The following is a 23,157-nucleotide window of genomic DNA, read 5'->3' as shown; positions in this document are numbered from 1 at the left end:
CACATAGCCTGACACTAAAAATTGTGATGTCCATTTCTTCTTTTAACCCTTGTGAAATTAAAGATTTGGTAATTCTATAGGAAACAATTTTTTTCTTAGAGTTTGAATTACTTAGTATGAAGTACTTAGAGAACCTGTCAGCACAATTTTGTAATATAAAGTAAAAACACAGCTGTAATGGCGCTTTAACAGATTAAATTGAAACCTTATGTGAAGAAATCCACTTTGCTCCTCGTTGATCATCATTTGACGTTTTCTGCTAAATAGATTTCTGAGCACGGGGGCTGGACGGTGCACTAGGTCTTCTCCCAGTCTGCGTCTCCCCAGACCCGCCGCCTGCCCTTTTAAAATGAGGTCCTGTTTGCAGATTTCTGACATATAGGCCCCTTAAAGTCAGTTCAAAAGTGAAGTGGTCCCTACAAATATGGTAGAGGCTAAATCCCAGGGGGCAAAGGGACCTCTGCTGACATAACCATGTGACCAGAAGGGGCAGGGCCTCCGCCAACATAGTCCATACCAGGAATAAACTCCACGTGGTCATGGAGTCGTTTATAACCCTACAAATATAGGTTTTATAAATTTCAATGAAAGTGTAAAAAAAAAAAAAAATGTTTTGCTGATGCAAAGCAGACGTGTTGAATTTTTTAAACTATTCTATATGGTATGAATGAAAAAATTGAGAATTTTTCAAAATTACAAATCATCCTTCTCTAAAATGTACTACTAATCATGAAGTATAAAATGTCACAAAAAACAGTCTCTGAATTTATAATCCTCCAATAAGCTTTCAAGAAGACCAGGAGGATGCTTTAGACCACTTGCCCAAGTATAATTGAAACTGCTTGTGGAATATGCTTTAGGACCTCCAAAAGGAGAGTTACCCATAACTTTGCAATATTCATATTGTAGACTTCAGCCTCCTAGTAATCGTAGAAGCAGCAGAAAAAAAACCCCACATGCTGTAAGTGGACTCATGAATCGAAGACTTGCCAATGCAAGTGCATGGGTGCGAGAAAGAAACTGGTACGTAGAATACTAGGTAAAAGGAAGGGGGGAAAAAAAACCAAAACGCATCATGCATTGTGAACACTAAATTTCACTCTTCTCACTTTTACGAATGAGAATGATCTTGTATATGCCAGTGGGAGCTAACCCTTAGGATATGTTCACACTGCGGTTTTTTTCCTTCAGCAAAAAACGCTCTCTCGGCATTAAAAAAAGCTGCTCCCAAAAAGCAGACTTTGCTACCTTTTTGGTATGTCTTTTGTCTACAGTAAATTTTTAAATAAAAAGTTAGTTTTATTCACCATGAAAGCAGCTATAAAATAAAGAATATAGTTAATAAACATTGTCATTATACTTACAGGTCCCACAACGCGTCCTGCAGACTCTGTTTCCCGGCCGCTTCCGCTTATTGCTGTGCCCCCGGGTAACCACAGGCTAAGGCCCCTTTCACATTGCATTTTTCCCTACGTCCACAGGTCCCGTCGGGGCATCCGTCCGGACCGCCCTTCCCCCACTCTGCAAAGCGTGCTCCGGACGCATGCGCCCGACAGGGCCATTCACTGTTATGGAGCGCACTGCGTTAGCGTGTGCTGTTTTATGACATTTTTTGCACATATACGTTTCTGCAGACGGACACCCGAACGTAGAGGAGTACATTCGGGTGTCCGTCTGCAGAAACGTATATGTGCAAAAAATGGCACAAAACAGCACACGCTAACGCAGTGCACTTCATAGCAGTGAATGGCCCTGCTGGGCGCATGCGTCCGGAGCACGCTTTGCAAAATAGGGGAGGGGAGGTTCGGACAGATACCCCGACGGGACCTGTGGACGTAGGGAAAAATGCAATGTGAAAGTAGCCTAAAGGACCTACCATGAAGTCATAGCCATGTGACCAGTCTGGTGTGAATGTTGTACAGACATTGGCTTACAGACTGGTCACATAGCTATGAGATAATCAAAGGTCCTGTTAACTGAAATTTGACTGTCACTGTGCAAGTGTCGCATACTGTCCCGACAGGAGTGGGTCGGCTGCATGTATTTCCATGCAGCTGAGGCGCTCCTGTCCTGAGAGCGTCAGGCCGAGGGGGGTGATGCAATGCAAGACGCAAGTGGAATCATACCCTCACTGTCAGCCTGCTTCTCAATCTGTACAGAGCGATGAGGCAGAGCTGACATGGCTCTCTGCTTCTCACTCTGGATAGGCGCTGTCTGTACAGAGTGATGAAGCAGAGCTGACAATGCACTACCTGTGGACTACGTTGGGCTAAGGAATTTTTTTTATAATAAAGATGGAGTCTCTAAATATTTTTTTGTTTTATTTCTAATTAAAAAGTTGTTTTTTTTAGGGTTTACTAGAAAATCATGGTGGCTATGTCTAATTTGGCATGCCATAAGGGCCGCTGGACGAGACGGGTTAAGCGCCTGGAAATGGTGCTAAGAAACAATGCGCCATTTCCAGGGGCGGCTGCTGAGAATCCCAACCCCCAGATGCCTGGTTTTACCTGACTGGTGATCAAAGTACGGCGGAAGCCCACGTGTTTTTTTTTCTTTTTTTTTTTTTTTATTAAAAAATAATTTAAGATTAATGGTCTTCCCTGTATTTTGATTGCCAGCCAAGGTAAGGCCAGGCAGATGTGGGTGGCAGCCCAAAGCCATCCACTTTATCAGCGCTGAGAATCAAAAATACCACGGAGCGCTAAGTCTTTTTTTTTAATGATTTATTTTTATACAACTATATATTGTACCAGGGCTGTGGAGTCGGAGTCGGAGTCGTGGAGTCGGAGTCGGAGCTCATTTTGGTGGAGTCGGAGTCGGTATAAAATGCACCGACTCCGACTCCTAAAATATATAGTAAATTGGGGACAGGAGTGCAATGCAGAATGTGCTGAATATTTTACTAAATAACAACATTTAGTATAATGCTTATATTTAAGTGAAAAATTTATTGTAGTACAATGTGAACATCAGACATTTAATTGTTTTTATGATACAATAATCAAGATATTTGGATAGAACATAAAATATTTATTGGAATACAACTTTAGAACACAAAAAAACTAATAAATTGTAAATACGTAATATATATAATATATATAATATATATATATATATATATATATATATATATATATACAGTGTATATACACACACACACAAGATATATATGTAATCTACTGTATATTACATAGTGTATTACATATCTACAATTTATTACAGTTTTTTGTGTTCTAAAGTTGTATTCCAATAAATATATTTTATGTTCTATCCAAATATCTTGATTATTGTATCATAAAAATTATTAAATGTCTGATGTTCACATACACATATTCATGTACTACAATAAATTTTTCACTTAAATATAAGCATTATACTAAATGTTGTTAAGTGAAAAATTTATTGTAGTACAATGTGAACATCAGACATTTAATTGTTTTTATGATACAATAATCAAGATATTTGGATAGAACATAAAATATTTATTGGAATACAACTTTAGAACACAAAAAAACTAATAAATTGTAAATATGTAATATATAATATATATATATATATATATATACAGTGTATATACACACACACAAGATATATATGTAATCTACTGTATATTACATAGTGTATTACATATCTACAATTTATTACAGTTTTTTGTGTTCTAAAGTTGTATTCCAATAAATATATTTTATGTTCTATCCAAATATCTTGATTATTGTATCATAAAAATTATTAAATGTCTGATGTTCACATACACATATTCATGTACTACAATAAATTTTTCACCTAACTATAAGCAATATATGTAGGAGTCGGAGCCGGAGCCGGAGTCGGAGTCGGAGTCGGTGCAAGAGAATTTGAGGAGTCGGAGTCGAAGGTTTGGCTTACCGACTCCACAGCCCTGTATTGTACACACACACACACACAATTTTACATACAAACAGCTCTGCAATAATTGAGACCACTGCAAAATGGTTTTTCTGATTTTTGTCTTCATAGGTATATTTTTGAGAAAACTGTAAATTGTTCTTTTAATTCTATAAACTACTGACAACAGGTCTCCAAATTTACAAGCAAAAAATGTTTTATTTATTTTCTGAAAATACTAGTTTATAGAATAAAACAAATTACATTTTACTCAAAAATATATCTATAAAAAGCGAAAAACTGAACCTGTAAGTATAACGACAATGTTTATTATAAACTATATTCTTTATTTTAGAGCGGCTTTCTTGGTGAATGAAATTAACCTGCTAGCATGATCATAATGTTTTTTTAAATAATGTGCTTTTTTTTTTTTTTTTTCAACAGCCCCTGGACCCGAACTGTAACACGAGCTTCCCACAAAACTTTACAGTTCGGGTTCGCCCATCACTAGTCCAGGACGCAGCGGGTCCTGACCTGCAGGGCCTCGAGTCTCCTCCGTAGGAGAACGCAGGAGACCGCAGCTGCTCGTCCCACAATCAGGGTTCAGTGCACTGCGGTCTCTCACTTGTGTTCTCCCTACGGAGGACGCATTTGAATCCGCAGCAAACTGACACGCTGCGTTCTGGAAAGACGTCCCACAGGTCAGCGTTTGCTGCAGAAAAAACAAGTACAGTGGGCACAGGATTTCTAGAAATCCTGTCCACTCTGCTTGTACTGTACAAAGCATCGTTTTGGACACAGCTGAAGCATGCTGCGTCCAAAATGCTGCAAACACTGATCGTGGGCACGCACCCAAAAAAGAAGGGAATTTTGTTTACTTACCGTAAATTCCTTTTCTTCTAGCTCCAATTGGGAGACCCAGACACTTGGGTGTATAGCTATGCCTCCGGAGGCCACACAAAGTATTACACTAAAAGTGTAACGCCCCTCCCCTTCTGCCTATACACCCCCCGTGCATCACGGGCTCCTCAGTTTTGGTGCAAAAGCAAGAAGGAGGAAAAAATTATAAATTGGTTTAAAATAAATTCAATCCGAAGGAATATCGGAGAACTGAAACCATTCAACATGAACAACATGTGTACACAAAGAACAACAGCCCGAAAGGAACAGGGGCGGGTGCTGGGTCTCCCAATTGGAGCTAGAAGAAAAGGAATTTACGGTAAGTAAACAAAATTCCCTTCTTCTTTGTCGCTCCATTGGGAGACCCAGACACTTGGGACGTCCAAAAGCAGTCCCTGGGTGGGTAAATAATACCTCATAATAGAGCCGTAAACGGCTCCGTCCTACAGGTGGGCAACCGCCGCCTGAAGGACTCGCCTACCTAGGCTGGCATCTGCCGAAGCATAGGTATGCACCTGATAGTGTTTCGTGAAAGTGTGCAGGCTCGACCAGGTAGCCGCCTGACACACCTGCTGAGCCGTAGCCTGGTGCCGCAAGGCCCAGGACGCCCCCACGGCCCTGGTAGAATGGGCCTTCAGCCCTAAGGGAACCGGAAGCCCCGAGGAACGATAAGCTTCGAGAATTGGTTCCTTGATCCACCGAGCCAGGGTTGATTTGAAAGCTTGTGACCCTTTACGCTGGCCAGCGACAAGGACAAAGAGTGCATCCGAGCGGCGCAGGGGCGCCGTACGAGAAATGTAGAATCTGAGTGCTCTCACCAGATCTAACAAGTGCAAATCCTTTTCACATTGGTGAATTGGATGAGGACAAAAAGAGGGTAAGGAGATATCCTGATTGAGATGAAAGGGGGATACCACCTTAGGGAGAAAGTCCGGAACCGGACGCAGAACCACCTTATCCTGGTGAAACACCAGGAAAGGGGCTTTGCACGACAACGCTGCTAGCTCAGACACTCTCCGAAGTGAAGTGACTGCTACTAGGAAGACCACTTTCTGCGAAAGGCGTGAGAGAGAAATATCTCTCATTGGCTCGAACGGTGGTTTCTGAAGAGCCATCAGCACCCTGTTCAGATCCCAGGGTTCTAACGGACGCTTGTAAGGAGGGACGATGTGACAACCCCCCTGCAGGAACGTGCGTACCTGTGGAAGTCTGGCTAGGCGCTTCTGAAAAAACACAGAGAGCGCAGAGACTTGTCCCTTAAGGGAGCCGAGCGACAAACCCTTTTCCAATCCGGATTGAAGGAAGGACAGAAAAGTGGGCAAGGTAAATGGCCAGGGAGAAAAACACTGAGCAGAGCACCATGACAGGAAAATCTTCCACGTCCTGTGGTAGATCTTGGCGGACGTTGGTTTCCTAGCCTGTCTCATAGTGGCAATGACCTCTTGGGATAACCCTGAAGACGCTAGGATCCAGGACTCAATGGCCACACAGTCAGGTTGAGGGCCGCAGAATTCAGATGGAAAAACGGCTCTTGAGACAGCAAGTCTGGTCGGTCTGGTAGTGCCCACGGTTGGCCGACCGTGAGATGCCACAGATCCGGGTACCACGACCTCCTCGGCCAGTCTGGAGCGACGAGGATGGCGCGGCGGCAGTCGGCCCTGATCTTGCGTAACACTCTGGGCAACAGTGCCAGAGGAGGAAACACATAAGGGAGTTGAAACTGCGACCAATCCTGAACTAAGGCGTCTGCCGCCAGAGCTCTGTGATCTTGAGACCGTGCCATGAATGTCGGGACCTTGTTGTTGTGCCGGGACGCCATTAGGTCGACGTCCGGCATGCCCCAGCGGCAACAGATCTCCTGAAACACGTCCGGGTGAAGGGACCATTCCCCTGCGTCCATGCCCTGGCGACTGAGAAAGTCTGCTTCCCAGTTTTCTACGCACGGGATGTGAACTGCGGATATGGTGGAGGCTGTGGCTTCCACACACAGCAGAATCCGCCGGACTTCCTGGAAGGCTTGCCGACTGCGTGTCCCGCCTTGGTGGTTGATGTATGCCACCGCTGTGGAGTTGTCCGACTGAATTCGGATCTGTTTGCCTTCCAGCCACGACTGGAACGCCTTTAGCGCAAGATACACTGCCCTTATCTCCAGAACATTGATCTGAAGGGAGGACTCTGTCTGAGTCCAAGTCCCCTGAGCCCTGTGGTGGAGAAAGACCGCTCCCCACCCTGACAGGCTCGCGTCCGTCGTGACCACCGCCCAGGATGGGGGCAGGAAGGATTTCCCCTTCGACAGAGAAGTGGGGAGAAGCCACCACTGAAGGGAAGCCTTGGCTGCCCGCGAAAGGGAGACGTTCCTGTCGAGGGACGTCGACTTCCTGTCCCATTTGCGGAGAATGTCCCATTGAAGTGGGCGCAGATGAAACTGCGCAAAAGGAACTGCCTCCATTGCTGCTACCATCTTCCCTAGGAAGTGCATGAGGCGCCTCAGGGGGTGTGACTGGCCTTGAAGGAGAGATTGCACCCCTGTCTGTAGTGAACGCTGTTTGTTCAGCGGAAGCTTCACTATCGCTGAGAGAGTATGAAACTCCATGCCAAGATATGTCAGTGATTGGACCGGTGTCAGATTTGACTTTGGAAAATTGATGATCCACCCGAAACTCTGGAGAGTCTCCAGAGCGATGTTCAGGCTGTGTTGGCATGCCCCTTGAGAGGGTGCCTTGACAAGTAGATCGTCTAAGTAAGGGATCACCGAGTGTCCCTGAGTGTAGGATTGCCACCACTGTTGCCATAACCTTGGTGAAGACCCGTGGGGCTGTCGCCAGGCCAAAAGGCAGTGCCACGAACTGAAGGTGTTCGTCCCCTATGGCGAAACGCAGGAAGCGCTGATGCTCTGGTGCAATCGGTACGTGGAGATAAGCATCTTTGATGTCGATTGATGCTAGGAAGTCTCCTTGGGACATTGAGGCGATGACGGAGCGGAGCGATTCCATCCGGAACCGCCTGGTTTTCACATGCTTGTTGAGCAGTTTTAGGTCCAGAACAGGACGGAAGGATCCGTCCTTTTTTGGCACCACGAACAAGTTGGAGTAAAAACCGTGACCCCGTTGCTGAGGAGGAACAGGGATCACCACTCCTTCCGCCTTCAGAGTGCACACCGCCTGCAGAAGAGCATCGGCTCTTTCGGGGGGTGGAGATGTTCTGAAGAAACGAGTCGGAGGACGAGAGCTGAACTCTATCCTGTAACCTTGAGATAGAATGTCTCTCACCCATCGGTCTTTTACCTGTGGCAGCCAGGCGTCGCAAAAGCGGGAGAGCCTGCCACCGACCGAGGATGCGGTTTGAGGAGGCCGAAATTCATGAGGAGGCCGCTTTGGGAGCGGCTCCTCCGACGGTCTTTTTAGGACGTGACTTAGACCGCCATGAATCGGAGTTCCTCTGATCCTTCTGAGGCCTTTTGGACGAGGAGAATTGAGACCTGCCCGCGGTCCGAAAGGACCGAAACCTCGATTGTACCTTCCGTGGTTGAGGTCTGTTTGGTTTGGACTGGGGTAAGGATGAGTCCTTTCCCTTGGATTGTTTAATGATTTCATCCAATCGCTCACCAAACAAGCGGTCGCCAGACAATGGCAAATCGGTTAAGAACTTTTTGGAAGCAGAATCTGCCTTCCATTCACGTAGCCACATAGCCCTGCGGACTACCACCGAATTGGCGGATGCTACCGCCGTACGGCTCGCAGAGTCCAGGATAGCATTAATGGCGTAGGACGCAAACGCCGACGCCTGAGAGGTTAAGGACACCACTTGCGGGGCAGATGTACGTGTGACTGTATTAATCTGCGCCTGACAAGCTGAGATAGCTTGGAGTGCCCATACGGCTGCGAATGCTGGAGCAAAAGACGCGCCGATAGCTTCATAGATGTTTTTCAACCATAGTTCCATCTGTCTGTCAGTGGCATCTTTGAGCGAAGCCCCATCTTCCACTGCAACTATGGATCTAGCCGCCAGTCTGGAGATTGGAGGATCCACCTTAGGACACTGAGTCCAGCCCTTGACAACATCAGGGGGGAAGGGATAACGTGTATCCTTAAGGCGCTTGGAAAAACGCTTGTCTGGACAGTCCCGGTTTTTCTGGACTGCCTCTCTGAAGTCAGAGTGATCCAGGAACGTACTCAATGTACGCTTGGGAAACCTGAAACGGAATTTCTCCTGAGACGCTGACTTCTCAATTGTAGGAGCTGAGGGAGAAATATCCAACACCTGATTGATGGTTGCTATAAGGTCATTCACTACAGCGTCACCGTCAGGTGTATCAAGGTTGAGAGCGGCTTCAGGATCAGAATCCTGATCTGTTACCTCCGCTTCATCCTCCAGAGAGTCCTGCTGAGACCCTGAACAGTGTGATGAGGTGGAGGGAATTTCCCAGCGAGCCCGCTTGAGCGGCCTGGGACTGCGGTCCGTGTCAGAGACCTCACCCTGGGACCTATGGGTCACCCCAGGGGCACTTTGCTGTTCCAATTGAGGGGGACCAGGGGTCAAAGATTGAACAGTGCCCGGGGCCTGAATCACCGGTCTGGACTGTAAGGCTTCTAGTATTTTAGCAGACCATTTATCCATACTCTCAGACAGTTTGTCAGCAAAAGCTGCAAACTCCGTCCCTGTCACCTGGACAGTGGTAGCAGGTGGTTCCACCTGGGCCACCATTAGCAGAGGCTCCGGCTGAGCAAGTGCCACAGGGGCCGAGCATTGCACACAATGAGGGTCAGTGGAACCTGCCGGTAGTTTAGCTGCACATGAGGTACAGGTTGCAAAGTACGCCTGTGCTTTGGCACCCTTGCTTTTTGCAGACGACATGCTGTTGTCTCCTCTGAGAACAATCCAGGAGGGTATAAAGCCAAAAATCAACAGAGCGACCGTACAGTGCAAATGTATAGCCTATAAGCGCATATATGTATATATATATATATATATATATATATATATATATATATATATATATATATATATATATATATATATATATATATATATATATATATATATATATATACATACATATATACATATATACATATATACATATACACACTTCGGCACTCAGTGGGGCCAGCACAACAGGTGCTGCTTACCGACCGCTCAGAGCGGTTGTGTGATCACCAGATTCCCTGCCTGGGTCTCCCTGTGTTGTCTCTCCTCTCCAGCGTCTGAATCGCTGACAGGAATGGCTGCCGGCGTTCTGTGGGGAGGAGGGGACCGTGGGCGTGCCCAAGAAAAGTGCGGGAATCTAGTGCCCCAGTGTACTGAGTGAGGAGGGAGGAGGATACTAATGTATGCTCCAGCCCTCAGCGCTGACGATCTGTGCAGCGTCCCGCCCTTCCCCTGACTGGCAGGCCTGTGGGCGGGAATATACGACACTAGGCCGCAGAAGCCGGGGACTAAAGTTATAAGCGCGGCCGGCAATAAGAGCGGCCGCGCGGTAGTCCCCGGCGCACTAACACACCCAGCAGTGCTGCAATGTGTATGGCACAAGCGCTCCATGCGCGGTAGTCCCCGGCGCACTAACACACCCAGCAGTGCTGTAATGTGTATGGCACAAGCGCTCCATGCGCGGTCCCCACGGGGACACAGAGTACCTCATAGTAGCAGGGTCTTGTCCCTGACGATACCCAGCTCCTATCCAGCAGATTCCCAGGGGCTGCGGAGGGAGCACGGTCCCAGTGCCTGGAGACCGATCCGGGTCCCACTTCACCCAGAGCCCATTAAGGGATGGGGAAGGAAAACAGCATGTGGCTCCTGCCTGTGTACCCGCAATGGGTACCTCAACCTTAACAACACCGCCGACAAAGTGGGGTGAGAAGGGAGCATGCTGGGGGCCCTGTTATGGGCCCTCTTTTCTTCCATCCGACCTAGTCAGCAGCTGCTGCTGACTAAGCTGTGGAGCTTATGCGTGGATGTCAGCCTCCTTCGCACAAAGCATAAAAACTGAGGAGCCCGTGATGCACGGGGGGTGTATAGGCAGAAGGGGAGGGGCGTTACACTTTTAGTGTAATACTTTGTGTGGCCTCCGGAGGCATAGCTATACACCCAAGTGTCTGGGTCTCCCAATGGAGCGACAAAGAAACAGCTGTTAATTTGCATGAAAAGAAAAGTGAAATAAATACTACAAAAATGCAATGTGTGAAAATAGCCTAAGAGTAACTCTTTTCTATTCTATACCCCAAGTAATGTGCATTCAGGTTTCATGCTCTGCCCGCAGTAAGGCAGAGCAAAGTGCGCCTGCGTGAACCGCGATGACAGTGCACAAGATTTTGGCTATGTAGATGAAGCAGGGCGGGAGGATGGCAATTCACAGCGGAGAGTAGGAACACGAGCCGCTGCAATCAGACTGGGCAGGTCGGATTTTCATACGGAGTGTGAGCTATTCAAAAGCTTTTTAGGGGGATATGGGGGGGGTTTAGTCCGGACATACCGTATTTTTCGCATTATAAGACGCACCCCCAAATTTGCTGAAGGAAAAGAGAATTATTTTTTTTTAATGTTAAATGGGGTCCATCTTATAATGCCAGTGTCCCTCTAACAAATCATATAGGGTATATGTCCCTCATAGCCTCCCATCCTAAAATTAGCCCCCTTAATCTGGATATGGCCCCCTTATATTGAATATAGCCCCCTTGTGATGGCACACGTTCCTCTGTGCTGCCTATGGCCCCCTATGGATTGCATACATTCCGCTGTGCTGCCTATGGCCCCCTATGGATTGCATACATTCCCCTGTGCTGCCTATGGCCCCCTATGGATTGCATACATTCCCCTGTGCTGCCTATGGCCCCCTATGGATTGCATACATTCCCCTGTGCTGCCTATGGCCCCCTATGGATTGCATACATTCCCCTGTGCTGCCTATGGCCCCCTATGGATTGCATACATTCCCCTGTGCTGCCTATGGCCCCCTATGGATTGCATACATTCCCCTGTGCTGCCTATGGTCCCCTATGGATTGCACACATTCCCCTGTGCTGCCTATGGTCCCCTATGGATTGCACACATTCCCCTGTGTTAGATAGCGCCCCCATAGTGCTGCCCATGGCCCCTATAGATCGCACAAGTCCCCCTGTGTTAGATATCGCCCCCAGGCTGCTGTCCATAGTAAAATAAAACACTCTTTCCTTACCTCCTCCAGCGTTTATCTCCTTCCTGTCTCCCTCCGTGCTTCTCTTCCTCTACTTCCTGGTTCTCAGTGCGGTCATGTGATCAGCACAGCAGACTGAGATCTCTGCCTGCCTGATCACAGTGGAAGCAGGGACACGGGGAGAAACACTGGAGGGGGTAAGTAAAGCTTTAATATTTTAGAATGAGCAGCAGCATGGGGGCCAAATCTAACACATGGGGGGCATGTACCATCACAGGGGCACGCAGAGACATAATATGCACCGCTCCCCCAGCCCGTCACTGCGGTGCGATTTCAGCACCACCGGAGATGGACAACGGCTGTGCATATTATATGAGCGGGAGCAGGAAATCTAACGCTGCCGCCGCAGCGTTCACCTGCCCCCAGCACAGCGCCCCCACCTCCCCTGGATCCTGCAGTGTACATATATATCTACCCCCCCATATATTCGGCTTATAAGACGCACCCCCTACTTTCCCCCAAAATTTGGGGGAACAAAAGTGCGTCTTATAAAGCGAAAAATACGGTAATATACAACTTTTTAGAATCCAAACAAAGAGCCTCATGGTTAAACCTTATGGTCTCAGTGGGGTCATGCTGGTAAAGGGTACAGTTTAACCCACTTTTTAGAATGCAGCAGAAGCTGCGTAACGTGGTGGTATCAAGCTCATACACAAATAACTGGTGAGAGGGTTCCCGTTAAGTTATATTCCCATAATTAGGTGATTTTGAAATGTTGCAGCTATTTGCGGTATTTCCATGTTTTTGAGTGCCTCCCCCCATGTGTATTTAAAAATGCATTTTTTTATCTCAGGTTGGTGTATCATGTACTTAAAGCTGCTTCATTTTTGATCCTTTTATTTGGCTTTGGCAAAACTATGGATACAATCATGTGAATACATGTGTCTTATTAGTTTCTGTTAAGAAAACGCACTTAAAACGAGCATTTTTATTTGCAGATTTTCCACATCTAATGCAAGTCTATGGGGAAAATCTGAACAAAAAATTGACAATTGACGTGTTGTGGATTTGAAACAAGCAACACAGGTCAGTTTATGCAGTTATTACAAAAAAAAAACAAAAAAACAACACAGGACCCATATGTTCCTCCATCCTGTCATCCTCACCACTTCTACAGATTGCCTCGACAAAAGGTCTTAACATTGGACTTTAATCTCTTATCTTGGTCGGAGTTCAAAAAAATTTCAGCAGCATTTCAAAAGCCTGCATGTTGTCTGTGCTGAAGTTACAATTACACTTGGCCCTCCTATGAAAATCAGCCTGAGGCTGGAATTCATAGGAGACTTTGATTTTTCCTACATTGAGCAACACTGTTCTTGCTGGGTATACCGTATATGCCGGCGTATAAGACGACTGGGCGTATAAGACGACCCCCAACTTCTGCCCTAAAAATATAGAATTTGGGATATACTCACTGTATAAGACTACCCCGCTCCCAAATGAAAAAAAGTCTGCTTTGATTGCAACATGTTAATTTTAATTCCGCGAGAGCCGTACAATATGTTTTTAAAGGGCCATTGACAGATCAATCGCTCCAATGTTCACTTAGTACAGCAAGGAATGCTCCTCCCTGCTGTATAAAGCCACAACTGGACTGAAACAATGGTACTACACTCTGCTACAAACAGACAAACACACACAACTCTGCTACAAACAGACAAACACACACAACTCTGCTACAAACAGACAAACACACACAACTCTGCTACATACAGACAAACACACACAACTCTGCTACATACAGACAAACACACACACATACAACTCAGCTACATACAGACAAACACATACAACTCTGCTACATACAGACAAACACATACAACTCTGCTACATACAGACAAACACATACAACTCTGCTACATACAGACAAACACATACAACTCTGCTACATACAGACAAACACATACAACTCTGCTACATACAGACAAACACATACAACTCTGCTACATACAGACAAACACATACAACTCTGCTACATACAGACAAACACATACAACTCTGCTACATACAGACAAACACATACAACTGCTACATACAGACAAACACATACAACTGCTACATACAGACAAACACATACAACTGCTACATACAGACAAACACGTACAACTCTGCTACATACAGACAAACACATACAACTCTGCTACATACAGACAAATACACACAACTCTGCTGCTCTGTGGGGCCTGCACCCGCGGCTCGGCGGGTACAGCACCCGCGGCATCGGCGGGGGGGGATTGGCAGGGCATACATCTGGGGGGTTAGAAGCAGCTCACCGGGGCCCATAATGGGCACAAGTCCCCCTGTGTTAGATATCTCCCCCATAGTGCTGCCCATGGCCCCTATATAGATCGCACAAGTCCCCCTGTGTCAGATATCGCCCCCATAGTGCTGCCCATGGCCCCTATATAGATCGCACAAGTCCCCCTGTGTCAGATATCGCCCCCATAGTGCTGCCCATGGCCCCTATAGATCGCACAAGTCCCCCTGTGTCAGATATCGCCCCCATAGTGCTGCCCATGGCCCCTATATAGATCGCACAAGTCCCCCTGTGTCAGATATCGCCCCCATAGTGCTGCCCATGGCCCCTATAGATCGCACAAGTCCCCCTGTGTCAGATATGGCCCCTAGGCTGCTGCCCATAGTAAAATAAAACCCTCTTTCCTTATCTCCTTCAGCGCTGAGCTCCCTCCTGTCTGGCTCCGTGCTTCTGTTCTTCCACTTCCTGGTTGTCAGTGCGGTCATGTGATCGGCACAGCAGGCTGAGATCTCTGCCTGATCACAGTGGAAGCAGGGACACGGGGAGACACGCTGCAGGGGTAAGTAAAGCTTTTTTATTTTAGAATGAGCAGCAGCCTGGGGGCCAAATCTAACACATGGGGGACATGTGCGATCACACTGGGACGCAGGCTCATAAAATATGCACCGCTGCTCCAGCCCCTCACTGCGTGCGATTTCAGCACCATTGGAGATGGACAGCGGCTGTGCATATTATATGAGCGGGTGCAGGAGATCAAAGGCTGCAGGCCGCAGCGTTCCCCTGTGCTCCAGAGCTGCTGCCCCCACCTCCCCTGGACGCTGCAGTGTACATACACACCGCCCCCCCGTATATCCGGCGTATAAGACGACCCCCCACTGTAGCCATTATTTTAAGGGGGTAAAAAGTCGTCTTATACGCCAGTATATACGGTAACCAGGGCTGTGGAGTCGGAGTCGGTATAAAATGCACCGACTCCGACTCCTAAAATATATAATAAATTGGGGACAGTAGTGCAATGCAGAATGTGCTGAATATTTTACTAAATAATAACATTTAGTATAATGCTTATATTGAATTGAAAAATGTATTGTAGTACAATGTGAAGATTAGACATTTAATTATTTTTATTATACAATAATCAAGATATTTAGATAGAACATAAAATATATTTATTGGAATACAACACACAAAACTGTAATAAAGTGTAAATATGTAATACACTATGTAATATACAGTAGATTACATATATATCGTGTGTGTGATATATATATACATACATATACACAAAGATATATATGTAATCTACTGTATATTACATAGTGTATTACATATTTACAATTTATTACAGTTTGTGTTCTAAAGTTGTATTCCAATATATTTTATGTTCTATCCAAATATCTTGATTATTGTATCATAAAAACTATGAAATGTCTGATGTTCACATACACATGTTCATGTATTACAATAAATTTTTCACCTAACTATAAGCAATATATGTAGGAGTCTGAGTCGGAGCAAGAGAAATTGAGGAGTCGGAGTCAAAGGTTTGGTTTACCGACTCCACAGCCCTGGGTATAACACTAACAATGGTTTTAACCCCCTAACAGGGATGACAAAATATATATTATATAGAAAACCACATTGCGTCAACCATTTCACCCACCATTAGAAGTAGATAACTTAAAAATAATACACGTGGTAGATCCATAAAAATCAGATCTATCAAAAGATATAACTAAAGAACCCAACTGGTAAGTACTGTAATAAGACAAAAAAAATGCCAGAATTGCAATTTTTCATTTGTCAGAACACATGAAAATATAAATAAAAAAAAAATGCAATACTAGGTGATCCACATTTTGTATATACCCCAAAATTGTATCAAGAAAATCTTCAGCTTAGGCCAAGTTCACACATCTTGTGTTTTCAATCCGTCAGGTCCGTCAGCAACGGATCAGTCATTTTCAAGATGTCAACTGATGCAACTGATGTGTTTTTCACAGGATTCCTTTCACAGGAATCCTGTGAAAAAACGGATCAGTTGCGTCCGTTACATCCGCTGTGCGTCCGTTTTTTGACGGATCAGTCATGATCCGTCTGTGTTTGGGACAGCCCAGTGGGCGTGCCAAGCATGCTGGGCATGCTCAGTAGAGCATGACGGAATCCTGCGCTGGATTCCGTTGTAAGACGGATTACGACGGAATCCAGCACTATAGACATGCATTACAAGCTTGACGGATGGCGACGGATTCCTGCGCGGCGCGTTCATTTTGACGGCCCGAAAAACGTTACATTCTGCGTTGCTCCCCGCTCGGCGGTCAGTCAAAAACGACGGACCGCGACGCAGCGGATGCAACGCAGGGTCATCAGTCGCAATCCGTCACTAATAGAAGTCTATGGGGAAATACAGGATTCCTGCAAAATATTTTGCAGGATTCCGTAATTCCTCAAGACTACGGATTGTGACTGATGCAAAACACAGGATGTGTGAACTTAGCCTTATAGGGCATAAAACAAGCCCTCACACAGCTCCACTGACTGGAAACTGAAGCAACACAATCAAAATTTGTTTATGAACTTCCGCATTTTTCTTCACCATTTGAAAAAAAACAAAACTAAGTATGTCCACCAAATCATAATTCATGCTGCCAAAGCAAAACCTAAAAAATACAGCATTTCATTATATTTTTGCTCTAAACGTCACACTTGGAATTTTTCCTGATTTCAAGAACATTGCATGATAAAATGTATAGTGTCATTCACAAATACTACATCTCCCAGTAATTAAGGGGTTATTTCATATTTTCTGTATGACGTATTTTTGTTCTGACAATCAAGCTACAAGTGCATCTCAAAAAATTAGAATATCAAAAAGTTAACTTATTTCAGTAATTCAATACAAAAAGGGAAACATATCGCGTCAGTACAGAGTGATCTATTTCATGTAATTATTTCTGTTAATGTTGATGATTATGGCTTACAGCCAATGAGAACCCAAAAGTCATTATCTCAGAAAAGATGGCGCCTCCTGAAAAGTCGGTACAGTAAATGCCTCAATACTTGGTCGTGGCTCCTTTTGCATGAATTACTGCATAAATGCAGCATGGCATGAAGGCGATCAGCCGGTGGCACTGCTGAGGAGTTATAGAAGCCCAGGTTGCTTTGATAGCAGCCTTCAGCTCGTCTGCATTGTTGGGTCTGGTGTCTCATCTTCCTCTTGACTATACCCCATACATTCTCTATGGGGTTTAGGTCAGGCGAGTTTGCTGGCCAATCAAGCACAGAGATACTGTGGTGGTTATACCAGGTATTGGTACTTTTGGCAGTGTGGACAGGTGCCAAGTCCTGCTGGAAAATGAAATTTCCATCTCCAAAAAGCTTGTCGGCAGAGGGAAGCATGAACTGCTCTAAAATTTCCTGGTAGATGGCTGCACTGACTTTGGTCTTGGTAAAACACAGTGGACCTACACCAGCAGATGACATGGCTCCCCAAACCATCACTGATTGTGGAAACTTCACACTAGACCTCAAGCAGCTTGGATTGTGGCCTCTCCACTCTTCCTCCAGACTCTGGGACCTGGATTTCCAAAGGAAATGCAAAATTTACTTTCATCTGAAAACAACACCTTGGACCATTGAGCAACAGTCCAGATCTTTTTCTCCTTGGCCCAGGTAAGAAGCTTCTGGCGTTGTCTATTGGTCATGAGTGGCTTGACACAAGGAATGTGACAGTTGTAGCCCATGTCCTGGATACGTCTGTGTGTGGTGGCTATGGAAGCACTGACTCCAGCACCAGTCTACTTCTTGTGAATCTCTCCCAAATTTTTGAAGGGCCCTTTCTTAAAGGAAACCAATAACCAGGATGTTCGTATATAAGCTAAAGCCAGTGCTGTGCTGGCACTATCAGGCTCATTCGCTACATGCCATTAGTGGTCAGCTAGGATGTTTAGGCTTTCAAATCCAAAAAAGTAAAAAGTTTTTTTAAAAAAAAAATAAATCGTTAGCTGCTTGAGTGGCAGATAATATATTCATAGTTATGCTCTCCCTCTGTTAGAATTAGCATAAGTATTATACAAACGATCCACTTTGTTGCAGGACCTGTGGTGAGGACATACCCATGTGACCTGGTATCCAACTTTGTTGGCTGAGGCGCAGCTCCTTCTGGTCACATGGGTATGACCTCACACAGGTCCTGCAACAGTGAATCTTTTGTATTATACTTATGCTAATTCTAACAGGGTGAAGGGATAACTTTGAATATATGATCTGCTTCATTGTAACTGCCACTCAACAAGCAGCTAATTTTATAAACTACTTTTTTGGATTTCAAAACCTAAACATCCGAGCTGACCACTACAGGCATGTATAGACTCAGCCTGATAGTGCCGGTATAGCACTGGCTTTAGCTTATACTGTATATAAAAATCCTGGTGATTGGTTGCCTTTAACAATCCTATCAAGGCTGCAGTTATGCCGGTTGCTCGTGCAACTTTTTCTACCACACTTTTTCCTTCCACTCAACTGTCCATTAATATGCTTAGATACAGCACTCTGTTGTGACTATATAATATATACGTTTCCATTTTTGCATTGAATTACTGAAATAAATTAACTTTTTGAAGATATTGTAATTTATTGAGATGCACTTGTATGTAAGCTTCAGTGCTGAGCATTACCGACAGGTGGTCACATGGTTATATCACCAGTATAAATTGATAAACTTAAGGCCACGTCTCATTAAGCAACATCGCTGCTGAGGCACGACTTTTGTGACTTGCTAGCGATGTTGCTGTGTGTGACATCCAGCAACAACCTGGCCCCTGCTGTGAGGTCGTTGGTTGTTGCTGAATGTCCTGGACCATTTTTTAGTTGTTGCTCTCCTGCTGTGAAGCACAGATCGCTGTGTGTGACAGAGCAACAACTGAATGTGCAGGAAGCAGGAGCCGGCTTCTGCGGACACTGGTAACCAATGTAAATATCGGGTAACAAAGAAGCCCTTTCCTTGGTTACCCGATATTTACCTTCGTTACCAGCGTCCGCCGCTCTCACGCTGTCAATGCCGGCTCCCTGCACACATAGCCAGACTACACATCGGGTAATTAACCCGATGTGTACTGTGGCTAGGTGTGCAGGGAGCCAGCGCCAAGCGGTGTGCGCTGGTAACCAAGGTAAATATCAGGTTGGTTACCCGATATTTACCTTAGTTACCAAGCGCAGTATCGCTTCCACGCGTCGCTGGGGGCTGGTCACTGGTTTCTAGTGAGATCTGCCTGTTTGACAGCTCACCAGCAACCCGTGTAGCAACGCTCCAGCGATCCCTGCCAGGTCAGGTTGCTGGTGGGATCGCTGGAGCGTCGCTTAGTGTGACGGTACCTTTAGGTTTGAAAGCTGCTTCAAAATAAGTAGAATTAAACAGTTATTGATAAGCCTTTTCTTTACAGAACATTTGTAAATATTGGCCAATTACATTGTGGCACAACTACGAATATGGACAACTGGGAGGTGGCCAAAGACAACAGTCCGTTAAAAAAAAAAAAAATAAAAAAAAAAAAAAAAGAAGTGGTGGCTTTTCATAATTCCAACCAGAGATAAATGAAGGTATTCATGTCTCTGGCCAGTAGTGTATGCAATGAATACAAATACAGGAGCTCAAGTATAACACAGGGATGCCCCCCCCATTCCCTCTATTACACAGGGATGCCCCCCCATTCCCTCTATTACACAGGGATGCCCCCCCATTCCCTCTATTACACAGGGATGCCCCCCCATTCCCTCTATTACACAGGGATGCCCCCCCATTCCCTCTATTACACAGGGATGCCCCCCCATTCCCTCTATTACACAGGGATGCCCCCCCATTCCCTCTATTACACAGGGATGCCCCCCCATTCCCTCTATTACACAGGGATGCCCCCCCATTCCCTCTATTACACAGGGATGCCCCCCCATTCCCTCTATTACACAGGGATGCCCCCCCATTCCCTCTATTACACAGGGATGCCCCCCACCCCCTCTATTACACAGGGATGCCCCCCACCCCCTCTATTACACAGGGATGCCCCCCACCCCCTCTATTACACAGGGATGCCCCCCACCCCCTCTATTACACAGGGATGCCCCCCACCCCCTCTATTACACAGGGATGCCCCCCACCCCCTCTATTACACAGGGATGCCCCCCACCCCCTCTATTACACAGGGATGCCCCCCACCCCCTCTATTACACAGGGATGCCCCCCACCCCCTCTATTACACAGGGATGCCCCCCACCCCCTCTATTACACAGGGATGCCCCCCACCCCCTCTATTACACAGGGATGCCCCCCACCCCCTCTATTACACAGGGATGCCCCCCACCCCCTCTATTACACAGGGATGCCCCCCACCCCCTCTATTACACAGGGATGCCCCCCACCCCCTCTATTACACAGGGATGCCCCCCACCCCCTCTCCTTCCCCCTATTACACAGGGATGCCCCCCACCCCCTCTCCTTCCCCCTATTACACAGGGATGCCCCCCACCCCCTCTATTACACAGGGATGCCCCCCACCCCCTCTCCTTCCCCCTATTACACAGGGATGCCCCCCACCCCCTCTATTACACAGGGATGCCCCCCACCCCCTCTCCTTCCCCCTATTACACAGGGATGCCCCCCACCCCCTCTATTACACAGGGATGCCCCCCACCCCCTCTCCTTCCCTCTATTACACAGGGATGCCCCCCACCCCCTCTATTACACAGGGATGCCCCCCACCCCCTCTATTACACAGGGATGCCCCCCACCCCCTCTATTACACAGGGATGCCCCCCACCCCCTCTATTACACAGGGATGCCCCCCACCCCCTCTATTACACAGGGATGCCCCCCACCCCCTCTATTACACAGGGATGCCCCCCACCCCCTCTATTACACAGGGATGCCCCCCACCCCCTCTATTACACAGGGATGCCCCCCACCCCCTCTATTACACAGGGATGCCCCCCACCCCCTCTATTACACAGGGATGCCCCCCACCCCCTCTATTACACAGGGATGCCCCCCACCCCCTCTCCTTCCCCCTATTACACAGGGATGCCCCCCACCCCCTCTATTACACAGGGATGCCCCCCACCCCCTCTATTACACAGGGATGCCCCCCACCCCCTCTCCTTCCCCCTATTACACAGGGATGCCCCCCACCCCCTCTCCTTCCCTCTATTACACAGGGATGCCCCCCACTCCCTCTCCTTCCCTCTATTACACAGGGATGCCCCCCACCCCCTCTCCTTCCCTCTATTACACAGGGATGCCCCCCACCCCCTCTCCTTCCCTCTATTACACAGGGATGCCCCCCACCCCCTCTCCTTCCCTCTATTACACAGGGATGCCCCCCACCCCCTCTATTACACAGGGATGCCCCCCACCCCCTCTATTACACAGGGATGCCCCCACCCATCCTAGGATGTGCACTGCTCGATTAATCACGTACACACCTGCCATAGTAATCTTCGGGGACACTGCTGCCAGTATGGCGCCTCAGCCCCCGGGGATCTCACGCCCTCAGTAAGTCGCTCTGTTGCAGGCGCCATGCTCAGTGGAGGTCAGGACCGTGAAGGCCGCACAATCTTCCGCCCGCCATCTTTAACACTTAGACATGAAAAACAACAAATTCCCACACGGAAGATGAGGCGTCCCCGCCATGTAGCGCGGTCGCCCCTCGCCTCATGACTGGCAGCGCCGAGTGCCGCACGGAGCCTCTTACCTACAGCGGGAGCTCCTCCGCCCGGGCGGCTCCTGCGGTCTTCACCGCCCGCTCAGGAACGTTACCGAGGAATCCTGTGGAGCCGCTTGTTCTGTGGCGGTCACGCAGCTTCTACCGGTGTTTCCGCGGTCCGTTAAGGATTCTCACACTCTCCGTTTCCCGCTCTTAACGATTTGTTCTCCCCGTTTTCCAAGGCGCTCTTCCTTTCCTGTAAAGCATCCGACACAAAATGGCGGCGGAGGAGGAAATGATACTTCAGCCTGCCTCCATGTTACACACAGCCCCTCCCCCAGCGCCTCACGTAGTGCGGCTGGAGAATAGGCTTCAAGACTGAAAAAGTCTATACATGAGCCCTGGCTGCAGGAATGGTGATAGGGCCGCAGCCCCCTCTGTAGGCTGTACTGGGGACTGGCTGCAGGAATGGTGATAGGGCCGCAGCCCCCTCTGTAGGCTGTACTGGGGACTGGCTGCAGGAATGGTGATAGGGCCGCAGCCCCCTCTGTAGGCTGTACTGGGGACTGGCTGCAGGAATGGTGATAGGGCCGCAGCCCCCTCTGTAGGCTGTACTGGGGACTGGCTGCAGGAATGGTGATGGGGCCGCAGCCCCCTCTGTAGGCTGTACTGGGGACTGGCTGCAGGAATGGTGATGGGGCCGCAGCCCCCTCTGTAGGCTGTACTGGGGACTGGCTGCAGGAATGGTGATGGGGCCGCAGCCCCCTCTGTAGGCTGTACTGGGGACTGGCTGCAGGAATGGCGATGGGGCCGCAGCCCCCTCTGTAGGCTGTACTGGGAACTGGCTGCAGGAATGGTGATAGGGCCGCAGCCCCCTCTGTAGGCTGTACTGGGGACTGGCTGCAGGAATGGCGATGGGGCCGCAGCCCCCTCTGTAGGCTGTACTGGGGACTGGCTGCAGGAATGGTGATGGGGCCGCAGCCCCCTCTGTAGGCTGTACTGGGGACTGGCTGCAGGAGTGGTGATGGGGCCGCAGCCCCCTCTGTAGGCTGTACTGGGGACTGGCTGCAGGAATGGTGATGGGGCCGCAGCCCCCTCTGTAGGCTGTACTGGGGACTGGCTGCAGGAATGGTGATGGGGCCGCAGCCCCCTCTGTAGGCTGTACTGGGGACTGGCTGCAGGAATGGTGATGGGGCCGCAGCCCCCTCTGTAGGCTGTACTGGGGACTGGCTGCAGGAATGGCGATGGGGCCG

At 47.7% G+C, this 23,157-nt stretch overlaps 1 protein-coding gene across 2 annotated transcripts in view; it reads right to left on the bottom strand.

The window, feature by feature from the left end:
- Positions 1-22,307, bottom strand: part of WTAP (WT1 associated protein) — a 115,661-nt gene extending 93,354 nt beyond the window's left edge. The window contains exon 1 of one of the 2 annotated variants that reach the window (XR_012751611.1): positions 21,953-22,304. The gene's annotated coding sequence lies outside the window, so the exon portion shown is untranslated. Of the gene's footprint in view, positions 1-21,952 lie in introns of both variants that reach the window. The other variant, XM_075339579.1, reaches the window with a different exon arrangement.
- Positions 22,308-23,157: the final 850 nt, after the last annotated feature.

Source organism: Anomaloglossus baeobatrachus, chromosome 3 (genome assembly GCF_048569485.1).
Source record: "Anomaloglossus baeobatrachus isolate aAnoBae1 chromosome 3, aAnoBae1.hap1, whole genome shotgun sequence".
NCBI lineage: Eukaryota > Metazoa > Chordata > Amphibia > Anura > Aromobatidae > Anomaloglossus > Anomaloglossus baeobatrachus.
This window is presented reverse-complemented; position numbering and strand designations above follow the sequence as displayed.